This window comes from Panthera leo, chromosome D1 (genome assembly GCF_018350215.1).
Source record: "Panthera leo isolate Ple1 chromosome D1, P.leo_Ple1_pat1.1, whole genome shotgun sequence".
Taxonomy (NCBI): domain Eukaryota; kingdom Metazoa; phylum Chordata; class Mammalia; order Carnivora; family Felidae; genus Panthera; species Panthera leo.
Window position 1 is genome coordinate 45,640,779 of NC_056688.1, and position 27,526 is coordinate 45,668,304.

At 42.2% G+C, this 27,526-nt stretch overlaps 2 long non-coding RNA genes across 3 annotated transcripts in view; one reads left to right on the forward strand and one right to left on the reverse strand.

The window, feature by feature from the left end:
* LOC122199794 overlaps nucleotides 1-27,526 on the reverse strand; it is a 47,171-nt gene that overhangs the window by 15,821 nt on the left and 3,824 nt on the right. The gene's annotated exons all lie outside the window — the stretch shown is intronic.
* LOC122199792 lies at nucleotides 1,763-24,735 on the forward strand. Of its 2 annotated transcripts, XR_006193629.1 has the most exons (4): nucleotides 1,763-1,856; nucleotides 12,882-12,987; nucleotides 15,548-15,615; nucleotides 24,420-24,735. It is a non-coding gene; the product is annotated as an uncharacterized LOC122199792 (long non-coding RNA). The 2 variants fall into 2 exon arrangements; XR_006193628.1 differs by lacking the exon at nucleotides 15,548-15,615.

Sequence of the window (27,526 nt, forward strand, 5' to 3'; positions counted from 1 at the left end):
TAACAATAGCTGTGTGTAGCAGACAATGTTTGTGGCCTATCCAAGGACAGTGTCCTCTTCTTTTTGCTGTCAGAGGCTCTCCTGGTTTTGTTTGAGGGAGGAAAATGCCTAGCTTAGGTGATGGCTCAAGAGTGGTTTAAGGCAGGAATTGCCAAACTTTTCTGTTAAAGGCCAGAAAGTAAGTATTTACACTTTGCAGACCTTTGACTCTGCCACAACTCTGCTGTTGTTACATGAGAACAGCCAGAAACAGTACATAACTGGACAGGTGTGGCTATGCTGCAGCAAAACTTAACTTACAAAAACAGGTAGTGGTCCAGATTTAGTTGTTGTTTATCCATCCCTAGTCTAAGGCCACCCTGACAATTCTGTTCCCTATTTTCTCCACCTCCTATGCAACTAAGGTATCCATGTGATCCAATTATGACCAATGATATCTAAGTAGAAGTCTCATGAGCAGTTTTCTAGGAAAGCTTCTGCTTTCCTGATAAAATGGAGACTGATGTGGCTAGCCCTGTACTTCCCTCTCAATTCTGCCTTGAATGTGGATGTGATATCTGGAGCTGATGCAGCCATCTTGCAATCAAGAGATGACAAGTGTAAGACTAAATGTCAACTTGCTAAGGTTAATGATACAGAAAAAGGAACTAGTCATCATCACTAGATGTCATCACTGAGAAGCTGAATCAATGCCAGTATCACCTACTACACTACTAAACCCATAATATTTTAAGCCACTGTGGTTAGATTTTCTGTATTTTGCAGTAAAATCTGTTCTTATGTAATTTCAATATATCACAGGCTTACTGTGAATATGAGATAGGATTCATATACAAATCACAAAGTAGATGCTCAATAAATGATGGGTCTCTTCACATTTCACTTCACAGAAAATTGATGAGTATTGTTAACATTTTGTGCAAGGTCCTTTTAAGAATAAGTCACCTAAGGGGTGCCTGGGTGGCTCAGTTGGTTGAGCATCCGACTTCGGCTCAGGTCATGATCTCGCAATCTGTGAGTTCGAGCCCCATGTGTGCTGTGCCCCGAGCTGTGCTGACAGCTCAGAGCCTGGAGTCTGCTTCGGATTCTGTGTCTCCCTCTCTCTCTGCCCCTCTCCCATTTACACTCTGTCTCTCTCTCCCTGTCAAAAATAAATAAGCATTAAAAAAAAAAGAATAAGTCACTTAGAGGAGAGTGTGGGTGGCTCAGTTGGTTATGAGCCTCACTCTTGGTTTTGGCTCAGGTCATGATCTTACAGTTAGTGAGTTCAAGCCCCGAGTTGGGCTCTGTGCTGACAGAGCGGAGCTTGCTGGGGATTCTCTCTCTCTCTCTCTGCCTCTCCCCTGCTCTCTCTTCCTCTCTCTAAATAAATAAACTTAAGAAAAAAACAATAAGTCACCTGGAATGGAACATTTATTCAGAGCCATCTCTCGTTTCACTCTAATTTTAATTTTCCAAGACCTCAGAGAGACCAGGAAACAGAAGGGCTAGGAAGCATATCTGGTTTAGCAGGAGCCCGAGTATGCAAAGATCCCAGGTAATTGTTAAACAAATTGGAGAAACAATCTCTCCCTAATAACTATTAATGAGAGCATCCTTCTATACCTCCTTCCTCAGCTGCTTGCCAGTGTTCCTCATGCCTGCCTGCAACTGCCTTCAGATGTGAAGCTAGGAAGCATGCAGGGTGCCTGGATCAGCACATGGCTCATAGGAGACCCTCTGTGATGCCACTCGATGCTCCCTCCCTCTCTTCCCCATGCCTTACACCCTCACAGTCTCAGCCTGTTAAAGAATCAGACTCGGTAAGCAAGGGAGCCCCATGAAGAAGACACTTTCAGCCAGAAGGAGGAGGACAGGTCAGAGAATTAGTCCAAGGATTGGCAGCAAAAAGAAACAGGGGTTTAGAGATGTTAAGGGTCGGGGAGCCTGGGTGGCTCAACGGATTGAGTGTCCAACTCTTGATTTCAACTCAGGTCATGATCCCAGGGTTGTGGGATTGAGCCCTGTATGGGACTCCACACTGGGCACGGAGCCTGCTTAAGATTCTCTTTATCTCCCTCTACCCCTCTGCCCAGCTCATGCTTTTTCTCTCTCTCTAAAATAAAAATAAATAAAAAGAAAGAAATGTTAAGGGTCAAGCGGTTCAGAAGCAAGTTTCTGAGAAGCAAGTGTCTGAGATCTTTCTCTTTCTCTTAAAATAGTGCTATGTGTGTGTGTTGTGCACGTGCACATGCCCCTCAGCTGTAAGTATCCACGCAGAGAGGTGGCATCCCGTGAGTGTTTGTGGAAGCATGGGTCGGTGGGTGGGTGGATAGATGGATGGCTCATTAGACACAGGACTGGATATGTGAATGATGAGCAGTAGTAGTCTGGCTGTTGCCTGGCCTGGCCTGGCTTTCTAAGAACTTTTCAAATTCTCTGTTGCAACTACTCAATTCTTCTGTTATAGAGCGGAAGCAGCCACAGATGTTATGTAAAGGAACTCGTATAGATGTGTCCCCATAAAACCTAACTCATGGGGTGCCTGGGTGGCTCAGTGAGTTAAGCATCCGATTTCGGTTCAGGTCATGATCTCACAGTTCGTGAGTTCAAGCGCCACCTAGGGCTCTGTGCTGACAGCTCAGAGCCTGGAGCCTGCTTCAGATTCTGTGTCTCACTCTCTCTCTCCCTTCCCTGCTCAAAATCTGTCTCTGTCTCAAAAATAAATAAACATTAAAAAAAATGTTTTTTAAAGGGGGCACCTAGGTGGCCTCGTCGGTTGAGTGTCAGACTTCAGCTCAGGTCATGATCTCCTAGTTGGTGAGTCAGAGCCCCGCATAGAGCTTTGTGCTTACAGCTCAGAGCTTGGAACCTGCTTCAGTTTTCTGTGTCTCCCCATCTCTCTGCCCCTCCCCAACTTGCACTCTGTCTCTCTCACTCTCAAACATAAACATAAGAAAATTAAAAAGAAAACCTAACTTATAAAATCAGGTGATAGTCTGGATTTGGCCCATGGGTCACAGTTTGCCCCTCCCTGCCCTGCACTATGTCTGTATCTGGGAGTGCCTCCTGAACCGCAGCAGCCATTTGGCTACCCACTTGAGGATGGAGATGGATAGGTGCCAGATGAAGAAACCTTGTCCTTTGAAGGAACCTATAACTGATACACCTAGAACTCATCCTTATCTGTGCTTCTTATCTTGTGAGATATATGCAATTTTTTTTTTTTTTTATGTCTACTTGAGTGGGCTTTTCTCTTGTGGCCAACAGCATCCGAGCTACCATACTTCCCTAAGAGGAAATGCTTCCTCTTGTCTGTTTCCCTCACTAGCTCATGGTGGAACAGTAAATGTACTGAGGGCTGGAAGCAGGAGGAGAAATAAGGAAAAAAAGAAATGCCTCCTTACTGAAGACTTGTTTAAACAAAAATTCATCTTAATTGAGGAGATTTTAAAATCTGTTAGGAATTACTAAACTGCCAAACACCCTGATAGATATGTGGTAGAGTAGTGTTCAGGGGGGTTTGGAGATGACTGGGATATAGCTCCTGCCCTTGTTTAGTGGGCTAACTTCACTGAGCCACTCATTTATACTGTCCTTCATCTGTCTTCATCTCTTCTGCCACCTTAGAGGGAAGCTCTTTCATAGAAGGGAACTTTCTGTAGCTCTGACAAAATTGGGCACTTAACAATATGCAACATATGCATTCACTGAAATTATGAAGGGGTGTTTTCATGAACATACTACAGAAATAAGAACCATTAGTAGTCATCTTAACCAGCTCCAGTCTGATGTAAGCTACACATAGCAAAAAACCAAACAAACAAACAAAAATTATCAAGTCTACCTGGGAAATGTTTTTAAATTCAGCTAATCTTGAACTCATGGTTTGTTCTTTCTCCCAGAGGACTATTTTCCCAGTAGTGAAGTTGGTCCCACAGGAGTACACTCTCTGAATATGTGTTTTTTCCAGTCAGGATCTCACAATAGATATGGGTTTACCACTCTTTCACTGAAATTAATAGACATTCTCTGTTACACATGAATATCAGAAATTGGCCTATAACTTTGGGGCACTTTTCAAACATAGTTGGGTAAAACACATATGAGCAATTGGTAAGGAGAAATTAATTATGGGAAACAAGAAAAAAGAAAAGATCAGTCTAGTTTAGACTTGTCTTCCCTACAGCCTCTATGTGATGTTCTGTGGTAATTTGATCCCAGTTGATGTTTTTCCACTAGTAAATAGCCCCAAATTGTCTTTTGTATGAACTACGTTATACAAAATGCGTAGTTTTATCAGAAAGAATGCTTAAACAAAAGAGGTAGAATTTTAAAGGTGGTCTTAAAAAAAAACAACCATGGGGATCTTTTTAAATTGAGATTCCTACCAACTCTAAGCACCTTTAAAAAAAATTTACAGATTTATTTTCTTGACTGTGTAAATAAAATATACATACTGTAGCAAATACAAAGAAGACACTAAGATTATGTATGTGCTCAAAATCCAAAGATAATCACTGTTTTTCTCTCTCTCTCCCTCTTTCTGCCTCTCTCTCTCTCTCTCTTTCTCACACACACACACACACACACACACAGAGAGAGAGAGAGAGAGAGATCTATTTTAAAGTCTATGGTTAAGATCACATCATTCATCATAAACTTTCTCCCAAACCATTAAGAATATTTCATCAAGATTTGTAGATGATGTTTCATCTTATTTTTCAGGACACTATATCCTTCCCCTCCATTTTAGTTTAGAAGGCGGGACACTCATGACATTTGAAAAGAACTTTTAGATAAAAATTATTCACAATCCTATTATTTTAGTACAGTTACCCTTTTTCCTACTCTTTCCTTTCAGAGTCAAAGCTATTTTGTATTCTATTACACAGTGAATACCTCTGAATTTGACCATGGGATGCCTTCTTCAGAAAATATCTTATGGTAGTGGTTCTCGAAGTGTGTGCCCTGGATTAGCAGCAGTATCACTTGGGAAATGCAAATTCTCAGGCTCCACCCCTGACCTGCAGAATCAGAAACTGGTGGCAGGGAGTGGGGGTTGGGGTAGGGTCAGGAAGGAAGGGGCAATCTGTATGTTTTTTACTAGCTATCCAGGCAATTCTGAAGCTCACTAGAGTCTGAGAATCATTGTGCTATAGGATCAACAATTTGCAGAACACCCTTTGGGAAACAATTTGCAAAATTGCATTTCTGACCAGTCTCTGTATTTCCTGGAAGGAAGATACAAATTGCTGGCTGTCACTGTTCCCTCAAGGATAGAATAGGGATATATGCTGCCTCCTAGGCTAAGGATTAAGTAGAATAATCAATAAAAGTGTTTTGTAAATTAGGTGGTAAAGTGATATATAGATATTAGTTATCGTTATGGTGACCTTGAATTTAAGCTGAAAGATTTATATTACTAAGCTCTGGGGAAAGCCAAGTGGAATGTGGACACAGATGGTCCTTAACTTTCACATATTCAAGTTTTATACAACTGGATTTTCGCACATTATACATGCCACCCCTAAAATGCCTTTCCCACACAGAGTGTGGAATTTCCTCCACTTGCAGTTTAATGAGCAATTTGAGGTATCCCATGGCTGCACCACCTGCCAACCCACAGCTCTGCTTTGGCAGGGTCACATCTTTTCCTATTTCACAGTTTTTGTGCATATTTTATTGCATTTAGCCGTTATTATTTACAAAGAAAACAAGAGAAAAACAGTAAGAGACACAGTGCTCAGCTACGTTGAGTTTCTGTTACATTTCTTTGGCAGTCTTAGATTGTGATTGTATTTTTGTTAAAACATGCATGGGATAGCCTCTCAAATATCTCCAACTTACACAAATTCGTATTTCCTTCAAGTTCTCCTCTGCTCCCTGAGTTATCTCTGCTTCCTCTGATCATTTGTTCTTCTTACTCCTTCTTAATCTCTGGAGATCCCCAAATGCCTGGCAATCCCTCACTGTCTGTTCATATTTTTATGATTTGGGGTGCTGGCGTGGGCTCCCTCTGCAGCTGCTGGGGCTTATTTCCCCCAACAGGGCTCTCCCCTAAAAAGAAAGGTGGCTGTGATCTTGATTCAAGTGGGTAGGGCCTTGACCGAGAGACTCCACTCTAGTGACTTGGACATGGGAAAGACAGGCAGGCTGAAGACACCTACCCCTCTCCACTCTTACCTCCTGCCCTCATTGACAGGCATCATTGGACTTCAATGAATTTTTCACCTCAGCAAAGATGCCTTACATATTTCACTCCTTCTAAATCCATTTTGGAAGTTTTGATTTATCTCTCTTAGCCCTCTAGCCCCCACTCATCATTATCCCTCTCCAGGTAGAAAGTTCACATTATTTGAAGAGATATTTCTTGGGGTTTTATTTGAGGGACTAAGGCTGCTGCTGCTACTGGCTACTCAGTGGTGGTGGTGATGGTGGGGTCAGAGACATGACTGGCTTTGCTACTCTGAATGCTGGTCTGAAATTAATTATCTTGTGATTAGTTATCCTGATAATTAACTATCACAGGACTCCCTACCACTCTTGACTTATAGTCACCCTGACTCTGAGCTGGGAGTTTCTTTTAATTTTTTATCTTTCTCTCTGATCCAATCTATTTTTTATAGATTTCTCTGGAATGGTAGTTCTCCAGTTATAGTGCCTGAACCAGCAGCATCAGCAAAACCTGGGAACTTGTTAGAAATGCAAATTGTTTATCTATAAGACTGCTTGCTGATGAGCATTTGGTTGTTTTGAGATTTTGAATATTACAAATAAAGCTGATGTGAATATTGTTGTGCAGGTGTTTCTATGGAGATATGTTTTCATTTCTATTGGGTAAAAACCTAGAAGTAGAAATGTAGGACAAATCCAATCTGATACAATCCAAAAATTCTTCATAGTTATCCTCCATTAATGGTACAGGGTTATGGATTTATTCTTTTTGTGGCTGCCAGATAAAATACAGTAAGCCCAAAATATTCCAATAATTTACTAAAAAATTATTCTTTGTTTACTTGAAATCCAAATTACTGAGTGTCCTGGATTTAAAAAATTTTTTTCTTTTTGCTACATTTGCCCACCCTAATTCCTTTTTATCATCATTTATGCTATTTTAAGAGCTTTGGAAGGTAGAAGAAACAAGATTTACTTGTGTGATCATTTCACCATCTTAATCCAAGATAGAAATTTGGCAGAAAACTGATAGCCTCATAATCCACTTATTAGACTGTTCACTCCAATGCAAAATACCCTGCCCAAGCCTGTGAAAATTTACCATCGGAAAGTCCTTCCTGGGGCGCCTGGGTGTTCAGTTGGTTAAGTGTCAGACTCTTGATTTCGGCTTAGGTCATGATCTTGCAGCTGTGAGATCAAGCCCCGCGAAGGGCTCCACGCTGGTGTGGAGACTACTTGGGATTCTCTCTCTCCCTTTCTCTCTGCCCCTCTGCCCCCCTCAAAATAAATAAATAAGCTTCAAAAAAAAGTCCTCCTTCCTAACATGAAATCAGTATCTTATGTCTACAAAATGTCATTTCAAATAGGCTAAGAGCAGAATTTGAAGTACAAAATTATATTAGATAAGAAATTTTATTGTCTGTATTTAATGTTTCTGTTTGAACATTTTTAATAATCACATATATCATATAACATTCAGGCTTCTATTTTTAATCCAAGATTAAAACATTTATAACATATACTGGGGACTTTTATCACTTTTTTTGTTTGTTTTTAGCTCTTGAGGGTAAAATTCCTCACAAAGCATGTGAGGCTATTGCTTGATTTTCATATATTAAACTTTTCATGTACGTTTTCAGAAACTCATTAAACATAAAAATAGAACTGCCTCCAAAAAGATGTAATGGGCAGGAAAAAAAATTAGATGTAACCATTAGACCCTTGGGCTAGAAAAAGAAATATCTCTGTGTTTTATTAGCTTTCTAGCAAGCTTAACCAATTTTGTTTCCCTACCGTTTTCTTTTTGTTTTACCACATAAAGCGTGCTGGTGTAGTTAGCTCTCCCTTAGCAGTTATGGATGTTATGAGATTATTATACATTCTGCCTATGAGTATTTTGGACTTGGGTTTCTTTGTCCTGTAATTTTTAAAATATGGGCTCCTTCTACCCCACTGCTCTGGTACAATCTCTTGTGGTGAGTTGGTGGAAGGACACCACCCTGGCTTTGAGGTTTCTGGCAGAACATTGTTCTTGTGCGGCTGTGGTTGCCACTAGGTTATTGCTGAGAAATCATGTCCAAGGCCTATCCCCGGTTTGGGTTTTTCCTATGCATTAAATACCGCTAGTGGCTTAGTCCATTCATTGTTCCCATTTGAATAAAATAAAAACTCGTGTGGAACAGGATTTCTGGAGATGGTGGGAAAAGCTCTAGGTCCAATAAAGGCCAGGTTGCTCTGCATAGAGGGGATTTACTTGTGTTTTACTCAGCTGTTCTCTCGAGAGGCAAGAGAAATTCTGTTTATAAATTTTTTTTTCAGATCTGGTAGAAACATTAAGGACAGTGATAATATAATCAGAACTTACTGTATACCAGGTTAAGTACTAGTCTAAGAACTTAACATGTATATCTTGCTTGATATGAGTCAGAATCACAGCCAATATTATTTTTTAAGCCACATCTATATGCCAGGTGCTTTATATACACTATTCTATCTCCACAACAACTTTTGTGTTTTTTTACTTATTTATTTTGAGAGAGTGAGAGACAGAGCACTTGCGTGCACATGAGCAGGGGAGAGGCAGAGAGGGAGAGGGAGAATCCTAAGCAGGCTCTGCACTGTCAGCGTAGAGCCTGAGATGGGGCCTGATCTCATGAACTGTGAGATCAGGACGGAGACGAAATCAAGAGCTTAACCAACTGAGCCACACAAGTGCCCCTCCACAACAACTTTTTGAGAGAGGTAGAGATCAGGACATGCAGGCACTGACAGCTAAGAAGCATGTCCAAGATTATACAGGTGGTAAATCACAGAACTGGGATTTAAAGGCAGATTCTCAGGCCTTTTTCATATAATGCAATTGAATTGATTTTTATATTTAAAAAAGCATTGGTCACTTATTACTTTATTTCACTTTGACAAGAACTTCTGTGGGAAGAAAAGAAGACAGTATTATCTCCATGCTAAAAGTAAGGAAAATGAGACATAAGAGGTGAAATGGCTTGCCCAACTTCACACATTAAACGGTAGAGTTGGTCCACAGTCCTCACTTTCCAGCCACTAATGCAATACCTTTTCTGCTATTTGCCCACCCTATGACTGGGTGAGTTCATGTGAAAAGAGTACAGTCTTAAATCCTTCCACTCAAAGCAAACCTTAAGAGGGTCATCATCCTTGAATTTCTAGCTCCCACATAGTCATTGTTTATACCTAGTCTAATCGTGGTAAGGAAATAGGCAGTTGTTTAAATATCCAAGAACCCAGAGCGCCTTAGTTTATGCCAGCAAACACTGATCTTCAAAGATACAGCCTTCAACAGTTTTACATTCCAAACCACACTTCCCAATAAAAATGATCCTCCAGAGCAAGGTCCAAAGTAAGCTCCAGGCCTGGATCCATGGGCCATGAGTTCTATGGGAGGGCATCATCCATAACCCACCGGAAATTTGGCACGTTGTTTGGACAACCCGTTTCCATCAAGCTGCCTTTGATGGCAAAGCCAGATGGGCTTCTCTGGGCACCAGCTGACCTCCTCCTGCTCACCTTCGCAGGGCTCTCCTCTTGTTGCCCTTCTCCTCCAGCTGATAGTTCCCTGTACAAATGCTTTTCTTTGCCAAGAAGATACATTGACTCAAATGGTCAGATAACTGTGCTGATAATTTTTCTTGGTCAATCAATGCTGTGTCACTTCAGGTCTCTAGAAAATTTCCTCCAACTACTTGACAGCCGTATCCATTTACAAAGTTCTTAAAACCTAGATGCAGGTTGAGCCCAGATTCTAATTTCAAATCTCCGTTGGCTCACACTTGGGATATGTTCTGTCTTCCATCTCCAGCTGGCCTACTATCATGCCCTTTCCTCTGGAACGAAGACTTCCCCACATTCATCTCCACATTCCTCACACTTAGACGAGTGGAATTTATAGCTTGCTAACTCAGCCTTGCCCCAAAGAGCAGGCAAAGGGGAATTTGGTTCAGGGCCTGCCTGCCAGGCGGAAAAAAGCCAAATTTCCAATTTTTTACCTTTTTGCCCAATTTTCCCTCCTTTGCCCTCTTTCCCCATTTGAAATACTTGCCTTCTAGAGGTCTCTGCTTAACTTTTTCAGCATCTAGCACTTGATCACTGCCTGGTCAAAGTTCAGCAAAAAAAAAAAAAAAAGGCATGCAGAAAGTTTGTGGAATTAGACCCTTTCCCTTTTCCTGCTTCAAGCTATTCCTCAGCAATCCAGGAGGAGGTGTTTTCAAAAGATGCATTGACACTCGTAGGCCCCCTCGGGGTCATTAGGTAAATCACTGCCTATAAAATGACCTGTGAAATTGGGTAAATTCTACTCCACTGCACTAAATGGTTATGTAGATGCCCCTAAGAGTTCACACAACTTCTTAGAGTTCTCAAAAGCAACTTAAACAAAGAGAGGACCTCACCAAGCCAGCATCCCCTCAGCCATTTAATGTTTTACAGAAAGCAGACACTTGGACTCATGTACTCATTCATTCAACAAACATTCTTTGTGCCCCTGCCCAGGGCCAAGTATGAATTATGCTGAGGGTACATCAGGTAAACACAAAAATAACAATAATCCCGGCCTTCAGAAAGTGCCAGAACCTGAGGAAGGATTCAGGCCTCAAGTCCCATTTCTATTTCGGGTGACTTGACGCATCCTGACCAACTACTGAAGGCTGGAAACGCATTACCCCTTTCTTCTCATTTAATCCCTCATCCCCTTTGGCAGGGAGGTGAAATAGAGACAGACAAGGTGCAAGTTCCCCTGACTTCCTAGTGCTCACCATTTTTTTAACTTCTAGTCGTCTCAGTTACCTTGTCCATAAAATAGTAGATACTATTTCATGTCTACTTGTAGGGGTGTTAAGATGATTAAGAATAACATAAAGTGCCTGGCACACAGTGATTGCTTAGAAAACAATGGAAGCTATTTTAATAAGAAATGGAAAGAGATACAGTAGTTGTCCAATAAGTAGTCACTATTAATATGGCAGTTCTTTGTCCTCAATCCAAAACTCAAAAGGCTAATGTACCAAGGTGAGGGTTAATGGATGTGAAGGATTATTTTCCCTGGCTCCTTTCTCATCCTGTATCATGCAAACCCTGTTTGTGCAAGCCTTTCTGTTCTGTCCTAAGGAGCTCAGGGTGTGTCTGCTCCTCAGGCAGGCCAAGTCCTACCTGCTGAAGCTTCCTGTGTAGCCAGGGGTCAAGCAGTTGGCAAAGTCAAGCCAGCCAGCTGCTGTGAAGTGATACTTCTGAAGGAAATCCTGGATCGGTCCTGCAAGGGAGTTGTAAGCTGCAGCCTGGATTAACCCAGGCTGTTCATCAGTGTGTCTCAGCTGCTCATCCTCTCGGCCGGGCAGCTGGGCAAGAACTCCAGGACCGCCACTCCCCACTGCCCAGAATGGCCAGAGGGAACAGTGGGGATTCCTGATCAGTACATGCTCTCTTTCCCAGAAAAGGGATTAAGCGTGCCCTGACAAAGTTCACTCTTCCATCATTCTTTCCTGGGGAGTGAAGTGGGTGAGAAAAGAGACCTGAACCATCCATTTCTTAAAATCCTTCAAATCCCTTAAAAATCCCTTCAAACCGTTCCATTCCACTTCAATCATTGGATCTGAACAAGCAATCTACTGCCATCAAATGTGTCTGTGTCCTCGGTAAGATGAGGATAATAACGCCAACCTTAGAGGGGTGTAGTAAGAAGTAACGGAGGGATCACTGGTGAAAGCACTTACCAAGCTGTCTGGCACATGATGGGTACAGAATACACACTAATATTATTATTGCCTTTTTCTTAATTATTTTGTAAGGCACTATTGCACAGTGTGAGGACAACAAGCCCATGTGTCTCTATCAGAACTCCCTCAGTGTACATGAACAAAACCTGACCCAAAGTAGATTAGAAGAAAAATAAAAGGAATTTACTGGCTCATGGAATTAGTAGGCGTGGCTAGATCTGGAGGCTCAAAGGAGGTTCTCGGGGTTCTTTTTCTCTATCTCTTAGCTGCTTCTGCATGGCTCTAATTCTTTTTACTGTTGGCCTTATTCTCTCCTGTCACAAACAGCATCTCTCCGTGTGGGAAGGAAGACGGCCATGGAAATCACCACCCAAAAGGAAGAGGCACACGTTCTCTTCCGGTGCTGGCATATTAAATCTCATGGCAGGACTTTGGCCTTTTGTGGGTCAACATGCCCCTTTCTTAGACCAGGAGTAAACAAACTGTGACCCACAGGCCAAATCAAACCTACCTCTTGCTTTTGGACAGGATGCAAGCTAAAAATGATTTTGTCATTTTTTTTTAAGTTTATTTATTATGTTTGAGAGAGAGGGAGAGAGAGAGAGTCCCAAGCAGGCTCCGCACAGTCAGCACAGAGCCCGATGCAGGGCTCTATCACACGACTGTGAGATCATGACCAGAGCCAAAACCAAAAGTCAGACACCCAACTGACTGAGCCACCCAGGCACCCCTGGTTTTGTCCTTTTTAAACGGTTGGGGGGAAAAAAAGCACAAAGGAAGGATAATATTTGGTAATGCCTGGAAATTATATGAAATTCAAATTTTAGTGTCCATAAATTTCAGTTTTATTGGACACACTGCACCCATTCATTTATGTATTGTTTATGTCTATTTTCCTTTACAATAGTAGAAGCAGAGTAGTGGTGACAGAGACCATATTGGCCCACAAAAGCGAAAATATTGACTTTCTGCTCCTTACAGAAAAATTGCGCTGACCTTGCCCTAGACCCGTCTTGGTAAACAAGAAGAGACGACAGTCTGATTGGCTGGATCTGAATCATGTGCCCACGCCTAGAAGGCAGACAAGGTAAGAATAATAGTAATATTTTATACTTACTGAGTACTTACAGTGTGATGCACTGCTAGAAGCATTTCATTTGTACTAGCTTCTTTTAAGTTGTATTTATTTATTTTGAGAGAGAAAGAGAGCATGAGCAGGGGAGGGGCAGAGAGAGGGAGAGAGAAAATCCCAAGCAGGCTCTGTGCTATCAGCACATAGCCCAAGGCTGGGCTCGAACCCACGAACCGTGAGATCATGACCTGAGGTGGAGTCAAGAGTTGGACGTTCAACCGACTGAGCCACCCATGCACCCCTGTACTAGCTTCTTTAATCTTTATAATAAATTTTATCATCCCCATATGATAGACAAAATTATTAAGGCACAGAAAGGTTAAGGAATCTGTCCAAAGTGACACAGCTAATAAGTGGTAGAGGTGAGATTTGAACCAAGCCATTTGGCTCCAGAGGTCACTCTTTGGCCACTATTTGGGTTTGTTCTAGAGAAACAACGTGGGATGGGAGCAGGATGGTTCTGTGGGTAAGGAGGGGTGTTGGGAAAAAGAAGCAACAGATATCCATAATAAGGTCAGATCAATATGGGTTTAAAAACACTTTTATTTAACTTCTTAGAACCTTAGATTTTATTTTTATTTGGTTTTGTTTTTGATCTAGTGTGAAATAGACAAGATCTGCCTTTTGCGGTGGTGGTAGTGGTGTTGGCTAACATTGATGGAGCACTGACTTTGGACTAATCCTAGCCTAGGTGTGTTGTCTCACTGAGGAAGCCAAAGCTTTGAAAGGTTACACAGACTGCCCAGAAGTGCATGGCAAAGCAGTGCCAGGGCCCTGACGAGAAGCTAGGTCTGTCTGGCTCAAACGCGTGGGCACATAACCATTATACCACACAGCCTCCCATCTGCGAGGATGCAGAGAGATAAGTTTTCAAATGGACACAGTAGAGAGCCTGACACATTATAGGCAGTCAATTCAGGTTAGTTTCTTTTCTTCTCCATTCCTGACTTTTCCTATTCCCATAATGGAGATGTATATAAGCAAGGAATCCATACGTATCCTTGAAGAGTCCTTTTGAAGAATGCTTTAAGTAAAATTTAAAAAAAAAATCTCCCTTTAATCAGTCTTGCTGTCAAAAGGCAGAGCAAAAATAGTAAAGGTTCAGAGAAGGGCAGTGAAAATAATTTGTGGCATGCATGGCAGAAGAGGCATTCCAAACCCTGGGATCATTTCATTTGGAAAGGAAAGCTCCCAGAGGCACAATGTTTACAGTATCACAAGCTGACGACAGGTATAGGAAAGGCTAATCAGGACCTGGTATTTACTTTTGCCCCCAAAATACAAGGACGAGACTGTTTAACACATTGTATAATAGCCGTGTCACCTTCCACTTTGGAACACTATCAAAGTGAGCTTTACCCTCCCTTCCTACTGGCCGTGGTGCCAAGCCACACCTCCAGTCCCGATCAGTACACAAGACACTGCACTCTACACGTACTGTTCAGAAGAGAGATTTCTAGCGGGAAGGTGTGCTGGGGCCATGCAGACCAGCGTCCTCTGTTATACGTAAAATAGAAGCCCCAGTAAGGTGAATGGTTTGTCCAAATTTGCAGGGTGAGCTCACTGCACATCTAGATTTAGTTTGGCCTTGTGGTCAGAGGAACTGGATTGAGGTCCTGACTAGACCTTCATGACCTTTGGGAGACTCAGTATCCTCATTTTTTAACACGGATGGAGATCAAATAATGAGAGCAGCCTAATGCTCGGTTCAGTGTATTGTGGCTTTACTGCTCAGTTCAGAATATTCCCCCCATCCTTTTGCTCCTTGGAATCACCTTACATAGGAAAAGAGCCCAATGCTGGGTTGTTGAAAAAACAAAAAAAAAAAGGAAGATGCAGCACCCCCTCCCCCTGTTCACTTCCTCCCACCAACAATAAAGTCCAAACTTCGAAAGAAACTAACTTGCAAACGGTCAATGCTAGAGGCTAGAGGCCTTTCCCTGAGTGCAACCTTGTGGTCAGATACTGGCCTGGGCAATCCTTGAACAACTTGGTTGCCATCCAAGTCTGTTTTCAGCGGGGAATAAAGTTCATGTTTTGGAGGCAGTATCCTTGACTTTTTTATCCTGTTATTCAAATATTTCCTAATAATCTTCAGCATTTATACACTCAAGAGACCTTGAAGGAAAAGGATGCAGGGCTCCAGTCTTTTTTCCTTCCTTTTGCTAATGAATAGATGTTTTCTTTCTGAATTCACTGGCCCTATCACCCTATTTTTTTTTCACACTCAACCTTACAAGCAAGAGGTCAAATAGCAAATGGGAAACTGCAAGTTACCAAGTTAGGTTTGGATTTAGTGCTGTGAGTGCCTTTTCAACATGGAAAACCTAAGTAGAGTGGAACTGAAATTTTAGCAAATACATACATAATACATAAATTATTTAGAATAAGTGTGGGTGTTTCTGGTGCCACCTATTGGTCATACTGTAAGACTGTAAGACTGAACTATATGCAGTATTGTTCATTCCATAAATGGAATTTATGCTGCAGCAGTAACAGTTACATATTTCAACAGGCTGGCTGAGTGTGGAAATAGGGTGACTGCTGCCTGAACATCATCTTTGGTCACAGCTACTTGGAAGTGTAAGACTATTTTATTATGTGGTTTTTGCCTTGGTTTACTCACCAATTACACGTGTAGAGAGAAACACAGAATGAGGCATAATCTCTGGGAACTCTGAGATTAATGAACCAATACTCAGATTCAAATGATTTTTGTGTCTTGTGATTCAGAACTGGTGTTGGTGCCCTGCCCAGATCCCTTTACCAGCCAGTGCACCAAGCAGTTTCCCTTAGCTGCTGGGAAGTTGGCTAATACAATGCATAGCTACCCCCTTCTCTGGAGAATTGCCCCTGGCTAAGAGGGAGTCACCTTGACCAGGAGGCTACGTGCACGCACACACATGCATGCGGCCTCCACAGCTAGTGGCCAATAACTGGCTGTCGTGGAGGTATAAAAAGCCAGGCCTCCTAACCTTAAGGCGACACTAACGCTGTCATGCAATTTGTTGTTCAGAGTTCCCCACGGGATCGAGCTGAAGCCAAATTCTTGTTCGGCCCCCTTTCCCTGTCCTGTGTGGTTTCTCCTTGAAAATATTCCATAAATCACTTGAACACAACTCATCTCAGGCTCTGCTTCCAACTATCCCATGGGAAGACATATCTGTAAATGATGGAAGCCATGGGAGCAACATAGCCCTCCAGGTCTATGAATGTGGTTTTCCCAACATGCTCAAGTAGCTAAACAAAGACTTATAAGTAGGCAGCAGATCCCAGTGATACTGCTCTGTGGGACCAAGGACCTGTGTGATGATACAAAATATATCCTTGAAATGGCACTATGCCTGCCTTTTCTGAGAAATGCATCCAGTTTCAAAATAGTACATCCGTGCTGGCATTAGACCTAGTGCTCCCAGGGGCAATGAAGAATGACCTGGAATTGGAGGGCTTGAGGCCTTAACACATTTCTGCATCTTCTGGAAGAGCCAGGGCTTTCTGGCTTGTGTCAAAGGAGAACTTTAGGGAAACAAAAAAGCTCTGCAGAGGGTAGCTCTGGAAATCTCCTAAGGATGGTTGGTTGACTAAGTTGGGTTTTAGGTTGTAGAAGTTCCAGCTGGTTCTCCAGAAGTGGCATTGCCAAGTAAGAAGCTAGAAGTTTTGGGTCAAGTCAGGCCTGGGTTTGGATTGTCCTCCAACTTACTAACTCTGTTTCCTCATCCACAGAAAGGGGACCATAATATTTATACCCTAAAGTTTTTTTTTTGGCGGGGGGGTAGAAATAGTGTCAGTTTAGCATCTGGTATACATTAGCCAGTGAAAAAAAAGGAAGCTATTTTTCTGCACTAGAGTTGTAGCATCTGATCAGCCTGGCCTCTCTCACTAATAAAGGTCATATTCTTGCCTTATTTATTTATACAGCTTGTTTTGAGCCTGATGGAGAAAAGGATGGTGTTCATTTAGGGCTCTCTTGTGAGCCCCAAAAAGCTATTTTTTTTTATTAATCCTCAGATTATTATGATCTTCACTTGGTGAGAACTAATAGAAGTGTCTTGCATAATGCAAGGTCATCCTGTGTGGTTAAGAAGATTATACAGCGTTCAGATGTGCCCCACTGTGTGTAAGCAGGGCTAAAATCCAGCCTTCTTTCTCTCACCAAGCCATGAACCCCACAGGTAGTGTCCACCTAGAGGCGATCACTTTACTAATTCTCACAGAAAAGGGGTTAGAAGCAGACCTGACATTGTGCAAGTCCTTTGTTCAGGGTTAAGGTCCTTATTGGGGCAGAGGGGACCATGAGGACCTTCTGAAGAGAAGACCCAAGCATCATGCTCTCTAGACTCACCTTCTCCCACCTACATGCCTGTCCTCACAAATAAAGCCTGACAGAGATATTTTATGCCATAGTAATTACCTGCCAGGGGTCTCCTCAAAATATGCTGCCTAGCTCAGATGTCCCCATACCATAATATTCAAGGTAGGGTCTGAACAATTACCAACCTCATCACCTGGGGTACTTGATGGAAAAATGTAATTTCCTGAGCCATAAACCTGGCCTTCTAGATTCTATAATCTCTAGAGGTTAAATTAGGGAACAGCTATTGAAATATCATTAATGTCTTCCTCATAGGCTTGCTGACTAAAGAAGGCTTCCTTGGTCAAGGATTCCTTTATCCATGAAGTCTACAGAAGAGTCATGGGAAAGAGTTGAATGTTCCCTAGAAAAGCTCTTCCTCTTGGAAGTAGCCCAAAGATACAGAAGTCCTGGGCTTCCTTTCCCTTGATAACCTCCTTCCATTCCACATCCCATTACCCCAACATATATATAGTATTATCTCTCATAGGGATCCTCCTCCTCTCTCCCTTTGTTGTTTCTGGTTGGTAGTGTATAAACATATCCTCCAACAGGCAGAGGCAGCTTGGTGATGGCTATCTTTAAAATTCTTTAAAATTTGTGTTTACTTTTTAGAATCACATCTAGCATTTTCTATTGCTCTTCCTAGAGCCCTGGGTTACCCAAGACATTCCAAGCAATCCAGTTTTGTCTTCAGTAGCAATCCTAACAGTCAGGGAATGCCCATGTCCACATGATGGATTGTTAAGTTAATGATATCTTCAACTTAGCACAGTAGTAGTAAGTAACTTACATAATAGTAGTTACTATATAAGCACGTCACTGTCAACATAAGGTTTGCCAATCACAGAACCAAACCGAGCTGTCTAAAACCAACAGCTACACTATTAGGCACACATCTAGAATTGTGTCAAGTTTACTTTGCCTGCTTCTTACGTAATTACTTCCAAGTGAGCATTAAGGAAGAACTAATTCATTAAAAGATACAGCCTAAGAAACGTTCAACACCTATGCTAGGACCTAGCACTAGAGATAAATCAAACATGCCTCAATCTTCGCAAAATTCACAGTCTATTAGGAAGAATGCCTATGGAAGCATTCTGTGACCAACAGAAAACTATACCACTTAAGGGATTATCATTATTAAGGAGACAGTCTTGCACTAGAACTTAGATGCTGAGAAGACTAGTAATATTTACTGACCACCATTGAATTTCACAAAAATCCTACTGGTATGATTGTTGGGTCAGTTATGATGCCTCTAAGTGCAAGAACTAGCAAGTTCAACTGAAAGTGACTTAAACAAGAAGAAAAAATGTATTATCTCACTTAACCCCATGTTTAGACATAAAGATCAAGGGGTTGATTAATTCAGTAGCTCAATCGTATCTGCAAGAACCCATGTTCTTTCCATCTCTCTGCTCACTCATTGTATTGGTCAGGGTTCCTCAGAAAAACAGAACCAGTAGGGTATATATATATATATACACACACACAGGCATATATACATATACATACATACATATATATACACATACCTATGTACACACGTATATTTAAAGGGATTTATTATAACAACTTGGGTATGGAGGCTGACTAGTCCCAAGATCTTCAGGGTAAGCCAGTAAGCTGGTAACCTAGGAGAGCTGATGATGTAGTGTCAGTCTGAAGGCTGGAAGGCTCAAAACCCACGAAGAACCAATAGTTCAGTTAGAGCCCAAAGGCAGAAACAAAACAGTGTCCCAGCTTGAAGGCAGTAAAGCAGGAGGAATCTCCCCATTCCAGGGGATGGTTGGCCTTTTTATTCTATTTAGGTCTTCAACTGATTGGATGAGGCCCACCCACATTAGGGAGAGCAATCTGCTTTACACAATCTATTGATTTAAATGTTAAACACATCCAAAAGTCCTGACAGAAACACTCAGAATAATGTTTAGCAAAACATCTAAGTGCCCTATGGCCCAATCGAGTTGACATATAAAAACTAATCATACATTCATCTTCAGTATTTGGCTTACACTTTTGGTTATGAGGGATGGCAGGAACACTTCCAGTTATCATGTCCTCATACAACATCCACAAGCTGGAGTAAGAAAAGGCAGAATTGGGGGTGCCCGGGTGGCTCAGTTGGTTAAGTGTCTGACTTCAGCTCAGGTCATGATCTCACACCTAGTGTGTTCAAGCCTTGCATTGAGCTCAGTGCTGACAGTTTGGAGGCTGGAGCTTGCTTTGGAGGCTCTGTCCCTCCCCCACTCACACTCTGTCTCTCTATCTCAAAAATGAATAAACACTTAAAAATTTTTTAAAAAAAGAAAAGGCAGATTTTTCTCCATTTCCTTTCTGAAAGTTAGGGAAAATGTCCCAAGGGATGAGCCTTCCCTACCTACCCCGCACACTCCTACATCCATCCCATTAGCTAGAATTATGTCATATACCCATTCCTAATGCAATCACTTGCAAGGGGAAAATTTACCTCATGCCCTAAGATTAGGGAAGAGCTCATCTTTTTATGAGGCACTTGATATCCTGATACATTATTGTTAGGAAGGAAGAAAAGTCTGGATTGGGCACATAGGGTTGGGGGAAGATACTGGCTCAATAACCAACAATGTCTTCCATAATTTCTATTATCCTATTTTAAAGGTATGAACACTAAGGCTCAAGAGACTGAGTTGGTCAGCATCACATACCTAGCAAACTGTCTGGCATGAAGTTCCAATCAAATCCTTCTGGCTCTAATTTGCTTGTTCTTGTGCTATTTGCAGGTCTATTTTAAATACTCCTAACTAACTCTGTCCTGTACTGTAGTCTTGGGCACATACCTTATTCCCTCCAATTCTTTGTCTTTATCACTGATAAATAGACATAACAATAGTCCTTACCTTTTAGAGTATCACTTAACTTAGTGTGTGTAAAGCACTTTCACTATTACAGATCTTCCTTGATTCGTGATGGAGTTACATGCCGATACACCCATCAAAAGTTGAAAATATTGTTAAGTAAAAATGTATTTAATCTATTGAACATCATGACTTAGCCTTGCCTACCTTCAGTGTGCTCAGAATACTTATATTAGCTTACCATTGGGCAAAATCGTCTAACACAAAGCCTACTGTGATTTTATAATAAAGTGCTGAATATCTCACGTAATTGACTGAATACTGTACTGTGTGAAAAATAGAATGGTTGTAAGCGTATGGATTGTTCACCCTTGTGATTATGTGGCTGCCAAGAGCCGTGCCTTGCTGCCACTGCCCAGCATCACGAGACAGGATCATCCCCCACAGTGTTAGCCTGAAAAAGATCAAAACTCAAAGTTCGAAGTACGGTTTCTACTGAGTGTGTATTTTTTTTAATGTTTATTTTATTTTTGAGAGAGAGAGAGAGACAGAACATAAGCAGAGGAAAGGCAGAGAGAGAAGGAGACACAGAATCTGAAGCGGGCTCCAGGCTCTGAGCTATCAGCACAGAGCCTGACGCGGGGCTCCAACCCATGAACTACGAGATCATGACCTGAGTCCAAGTCGGACGTTCAACCAACTGAGCCACCCAGGCGCCCCTCTACTGAGTGTATATTGTTTGTGCACCTTGTAAAGTCAAAAACTCATGAGCTGAACCATTGTAAGTTATGGACTGTCCATATTTGCTGCTCCACCACAGTGTAAAAAACCATATATTGTACAACTGTAGGGGGCACTATTTACCTAGAATATAAAATGAATTATGCCCCTGGAGTTTCACCAATGCATCACACTTACTAAGAGGCACAGAAAACTTACCTCTAGAATGAGGAGTGGTGACTTCTTGGGTTTAAGTAGTACAACACTGGCAAGTTTTAACTCAATGCCACAACAAACAGGTGAAAGAAAGCCAAGAAAATTTTCTAAGGCCGATGATAAGGACCTTCATATATGGATCTCATTCTCACATAAGCGCTAGGATGATAAAGAAATTTTGTTACTGCTTCTGTTTTCCCTGTAGAGAGTTATTGTGCTAGGGCTTAATTCTAAGAAGGAAACAGAATTTCCTAATTTCCTTGCTAGAAGATATTGTCAGTCATTCAACACCCTTTCCTGGGGGCTCACTGTGTTTTTGTGTTCTACATGCCAAAAGATGATTCATATAAATACTGATCTGTGAAGTCAGAAGGCCTGACTTCTAGTCTTATTCTGTGTCTAGCTAGCAGTACCAAAGTGGAGAGTCACTTAACATTTCCTTTTCTCTCTGTAATCACATGTATCTGCCAATGAGGTGATGAGGTAGATTCTTTGGTCTCTAAGAGTGTCTTCCAGTTCTGACATTCTCTAAGCCACATAACTCCCATTGCCCTGGCTTCATGCTGATGCTGGAATTCAGATGTTGGAATTATAATGTTTCATTAGCAAGGATGTCTTGGCTCATGCCTCGAGGGAGGCTTTAACAGCACAGAAGCAGAAATGGGAAAGTCATTCAATACAACTCCTCTGAAAGCAATGTTTGGACAAGAAGGAAGGAGAAACAGGATGGCTGGAGCAGAGGAGGGACTGGCCACTCTGAAGGGCGGGCAGGCAGGGCAGATCCCGTCATCCTTAGTGCAAGTGGTCATATGTGGCAGTATAACTGAGAAAGCAGAAGGGCCCAGTTTTACTGAGCAATCTATCACCTCGCCGTCTGTATAAGCAGGCTGAACCCTCAGGTCTGATTAATGGGTCTGCTCCTTTTTACCCACAACAATGCAGGTTTGCCTAGCGAGGAGGTGAAGGGAAGACACTCTCATGTGCTGGGAACAGTCCTGGAGGCAGGGGAAAGGATATCTAGTTCTCACTCTGTCTTGGGGAAGTCATCTCCACCAATTGGGTCTCAGCTTCTCTGTCTGTTAAGTGGGGTCCTGCAGAAAATGACCTGAAAGGTTCCTTCCAGAAACCATGTAACAGATGCTACTGTTTGTTTTCATGGGTCTGAAAACTGTTTTCTTTTTGTAACATTTATTTTTTTATTTTTGAGAGAGACAGAGCGAGCGAGGGAGGGGCAGAGAGAGAGGGAGACACAGAATCCGTAGCAGGCTCCAGGCTCTGAGCTGTCAGCACAGAGCCCGATGTAGGGCTTGAACCCACAAACTGCAAGATCACGACCTGAGCTGAAGTCGGACGTTTAACCAACTGAGCCAACCAGGCGCCCCTCAAAACTGTTTTCTTAAAATGTGTCCCTTCTTCTTGTTTTAGAACAGAAATGAAACCCCAGGTATGGATTACTGTAGTCAAAAGGGATAATAGAGAAAAACAAGGCAGGAAGCCCTAAAATTCAGTCAAATTTTGAACCTAAAAAATCGAGGGCTACTAAAAGGGAAATCAGAAAAATGCAGGCATTTGGAAATTCCCAGGATGGGATAAATGAGTGATCTTTAATGTCTTCCCTGTTTGGGGGAGTTACTTCAGTTACCTTAGCAATGCATACTATAAGGACTCAATAAATAGTTATTGGCTGATTAACTTTACTATAATGATTAGGCAAGGAACTAGCTGATTATCAAAGGTTCTTTGTAGTTCTAACATCCTATGCTACATTTTGCTGAATTCCAAGACAGGTCCGCCTGATTCCACAGCCTGAGCTTTTAACCATTATGCATCCTACTTTACACAGCTTCATTGCCTCCCCAAGTTGGAATTCAGCCTTCTCGGGACTCTGTTTCCTCACCTGTAAAACAGGGAGAATAACAGTAGGTACTATACAGTTTTGTTCACTGAACAAATATTTACTGAGTACCTGCTAGGCACCAGGGGTATATTAGTGAATCAGACAGTTAAGACCCTCCCTGTACTTGTGGAAACTCTTTCCAGTTAGGAGAAAGAGAAAATTGACAGATAAGCGAGTAACCCAGACAATGACAGGCACCAATAAGTGCCATGAAGGAAATAAAACAGGGCTAAGGAGTATGTGATGGGAGGGAAGGATGAGATGTGAGTGTTGGAGCAGATGTCTCAGAGAAAATGACATTTGTCAGGAAGGAGCGGCCCAGAGAAGATGGGGGAGAATGATGATGGCATTCTATGCAGAGGAGAAACTAGAGACCTTACAGTAAGAACCATATGGGCATGTTTTAGGAAAAGAGAGAAAGTCAATGTAGCTGGAGTGTGGTGAGCAAGGCAGGGGGTGTGACCAGAGGTGAGGGAAGATGGCCAGACCTCATATAAGACTTTGTAGGCCTCCCTCATAAATTTTGTTCTAACAGCAACAGGAGACCACTGATGAGTTTCCAGCAATTTCAGAGAAGACATGATCTGTGGAAGCTGGTTTGAAAATTTCCCCGTTTGTTGTGTAGAGGAGAGATTGTCAGTGAGCAATGGTGGAGAGATGCCTGTCAGGAGACAGGTGCCCAAGTGACAGCTGATGAGGGCTGGACAGTTTGTGGTGGTGGAGATAGAGAGCAAAGTGATTCAAATTTAGGATATATTCTAGAGGGCATGTGGATTAAATGAGGTAATCTGTGCAAAACACCTCACAAAGTGCCTGACAGAAGGGGCTCAATTAAGTGCTTGCTGTAGATAATAAGACCTGGTGCATGCAGGCCAGTCACACTTCCATTAATTCAAAGAGAAATCTGCCAAATACTTAGGTCACAGAGCAGGTTAGCAAACTGATTTAAGCTCTGATTATGTATGTGCCATTTGGGCAAGTCACATTTGTGGGCCTCAGTTTCCCCATTTATAAAATGAGGAGTGGACCAAATGAACTCTACGGCAGCTTCCAGAGCTAACATCCTATGAATATTTTTGATGGGATATATCGTCAGGATGTGCTCAGAGAGGAAGAGTCACTATGAGTAAGGTAGAATAAAGAATTTATAACAAGGATTCCCCCCTATAAAACTGTGGAAACTAGTGAAGTATTCTATGCCAGGCATTGCCTCTGTGCCTGGTGTTGGACCCAAAGTCAGTATAGATCAGACAGCCCCAGGATCAAGAAGGAAAGCTAGACACAGAGTTCGGGAAGTCAAGGGCAAATCAGAACACACAAACTGGATCCCAACTCTGTCTAAACATCTCTTCTCTTGATACAGGTGACCTGTAGAAGCTAGAGCCCTTAACTACGGAGCTACTCATGCACCTGGACCAAGACTCAGAGAAGCTGAAGGAGGAGCTCATACAGGTCTGAGCGCGGACCCTGCCGACAAGTGAGCCAGCACATTCAATGTGGATGAACCACCACTGTGCCTGGCGCCCAACTCTCACTGTCAGAGTATAAAACATGGCTTCACATCCACCTCCCCAGCCTTGTGCCAATTTCTCTTGTGGCCAATGCTGATCTGGAACCACATAGGGAAGGGAATTCTGGCAAGCGAGTTCCAACATAGCTAAATTGACAGTACAGAGCTACCAGAGCCTACTCCTTGTCAACTTGGCATTCATATACACTTAAAAAAATTTTTTTAAGTTTATTTATCTATTTTGAGACAGAGAGTGTGTGTTGCACAAGCAGGGGAAGGGCAGCGAGAACGAGAGACAGAATCCCAAGCAGGCTCTGCACCATCAGCACAGAGGCAATGAGGGGCTTGAGCTCACAAACTGTGAGATCATGACCTGAGCTGAGATTAAGAGCCCGACACAGAACCGACTGCGCCACTCAGGTGTCCCTCATACATGCTTTTTAAAATGATACTTACCTTTTAAGTGAAGACAACAACAAAATCATGTTTCCAGTTAACAGAACCCAATTGCCCCTCATGCAATTGAAAACATGCTATTCTTCTCCCTAAGAGACAATATAAGGTCCCTTTATCCATCTTTGGGTAACATTTATTCTTTTTCTAGCTCAGTCACCTCCCCCTTTGGAAGTAAGAGCTTTGGGAGGTGATTAGGTCATGGGAGTGGAGCCTTTATAAAATTATTTTTTAATGTTTATTTATTTTTGAGAGAAAGAGAGAGACAGACTGCAAGGAGGGGAGAAACAGAGAGAGAGAGGGACAGAGGATTCAAAGCAGGCTCTGAGCTGACAGAAGCAAGCCTGACATGGGGCCCGAGCTCATGAGCCGCAAGATCATGACCTAAGCCAACGTTGGACGCTCAACCAACTGAGTCACCCAGGCACCCCGAGAGTGGAGCACTCATAAAAGAGACCGCAGAGAGTTCCCTCATCCCTTCTTCTGTGGGAGGACATAACAAAGAGACAGACATCTATGAACCAGGAAATGTGCCCTTACTAGATCCATAACCTGCTGGTGTCCTGCTTGGAGCTCTTAGCATCCAGAGCTGTTAGAAATAAATTTCTGTTTCTAAGCCAGCCAGTGTGTGGTACTGTGCTATGGCATCCCAAGTGAACTAAGAGAGACATAAAACAATAACCATCATGGATTTTGTGTGTCAGGAATTTGGAAGAACCACGGTAAGAATGGTTCTTCTATGCCTCAAAATGTCTGGGTTGAGATGACTCAAACAGCTGGAGGTAGGAACCACTGGAACCATGGAATCTACTTCCAAGATGGTTTATTCTTTCATACTTCTGGCACTTAGCCCGGTATAGCTGAAGGTCAGGCTCATCTGGGACCATCAGCTAGAAAATCTGCAGAGTGGTCTCAAGGTAGCGACTACTTAAAAGGCTGTTCAGAGCTCCAGAATGAATTTCCCAGTAAATAAGGTACAGGCTGCATGGCCTTTTATGACATAGTTTTGGAAGTCACCTGGTGTCACTTACACTGTATTCAATTGGTTGAAGAAGGCACAAGCTTTCCAAAATTCAAGGGGAGGAAATATAAACTGCCCTTCAATGGGAGGAATGTTGAATTTGAGGCTATGTTTTAAAATCACTCTAAGATTTTGTCTAGTCTAGTTCATGCTTATCCACAGCAGGTGGCTAGTTCACCCTTTTTCATTATTTAGCATCATTTCTGTTCTTTTCTCACCTGTATCAACAGATGAGAGGGCTGTGCATGAGAATATCGTTACACGTGCTTTCTTTCCATGCTTCCCCGGCTCTCTTAGAAACTCATACACTCCTCATAGCTAGACTCACATTTCAAATTTTCTACAAACTTACTACTCACAGGTGATCTCCTGACTTATAACTCTTTGTCTGGATACACCTGGATTTATGATTCCTAATGACTTCAATTGATAATAATGAGATCACTGGTCAACTAGCCAATGAATGTTGACAAGAAAATATCTTGGGCTGATTCATGAAGTTTAGAAACAAGCTTCTGAACCAAACAAAAATTCTAGCCAAGGCATTTTTCTACCTTAAAATGTTTAAGAATCAGCACAGTAAAACAGAAAAGGAAGGTAAGTGGTTGGCATAACATCTGAGTTCTGAAAGCTGAAAGCTGTCTTGTTAGGAGTGGCCTATAGAATAGACTTGACCATCATTCTGGAACCAGTTAAGTTGCATTTTGATGGTCTCCTACACCCAGAACATAATGAAGGCTTTCTTTTTCTAAAGAATTAGAGCACATATAGCCTGAACCATTCCTTTACTTATTCAACAGGCATCTATTAAGTGCTTTGAATGGGTCAGGTAGTGTTCTCCTTTGCTGTTCAGAAACACAGCGGTGAAGAAGACACAGCCTCTGACCTCAGAGGACTGTGAAAGAGAGAAAAACCAAGCCAAACCAAAACCAATACCAATGAGTAATGGAGCTCAAGAAAAAGCACTTAACTATAAACAGGTTTCACTAAGGGCATGGACCACCTTTTACATGTCTCCATACCTCCCATAATGCAGCTCAGTGACAGGTCCACAATAACCTATCACTAAACATTTGCTAATGGTTTGACTAACAAATACTGAAATGTAACGAGGTTGTAGAGGTACAAAGTGTGTTTGCATTATTTTTTTGCCTCCTGCACAGGTTTGTGGTTGCCCATCTGTACGTTAAACCATCTCCATGAATGGATACAAATGTCCTATATACCATCTTCTGTTGGTAGGAGGAACAACAGGGTTCTGATTCCTTCACATGCAAGAGCTCTCTGCTGACTTCATTCTTCAATGCTGGCTAGTGGTGCAAGTGATAAGAAGACACTTTGGGGTCTGCCACTTAGGAGCCGTTACTTAATCTCTTGGGGTCTGTGATTCCTCAACTTTGAGCAAGATTAGTGCTCCTTTCTTCTTTACTCAGTACACATGACTTTGTTTCATAACTGGTTTGGGTGCAGAGGAAGATGTAGCACC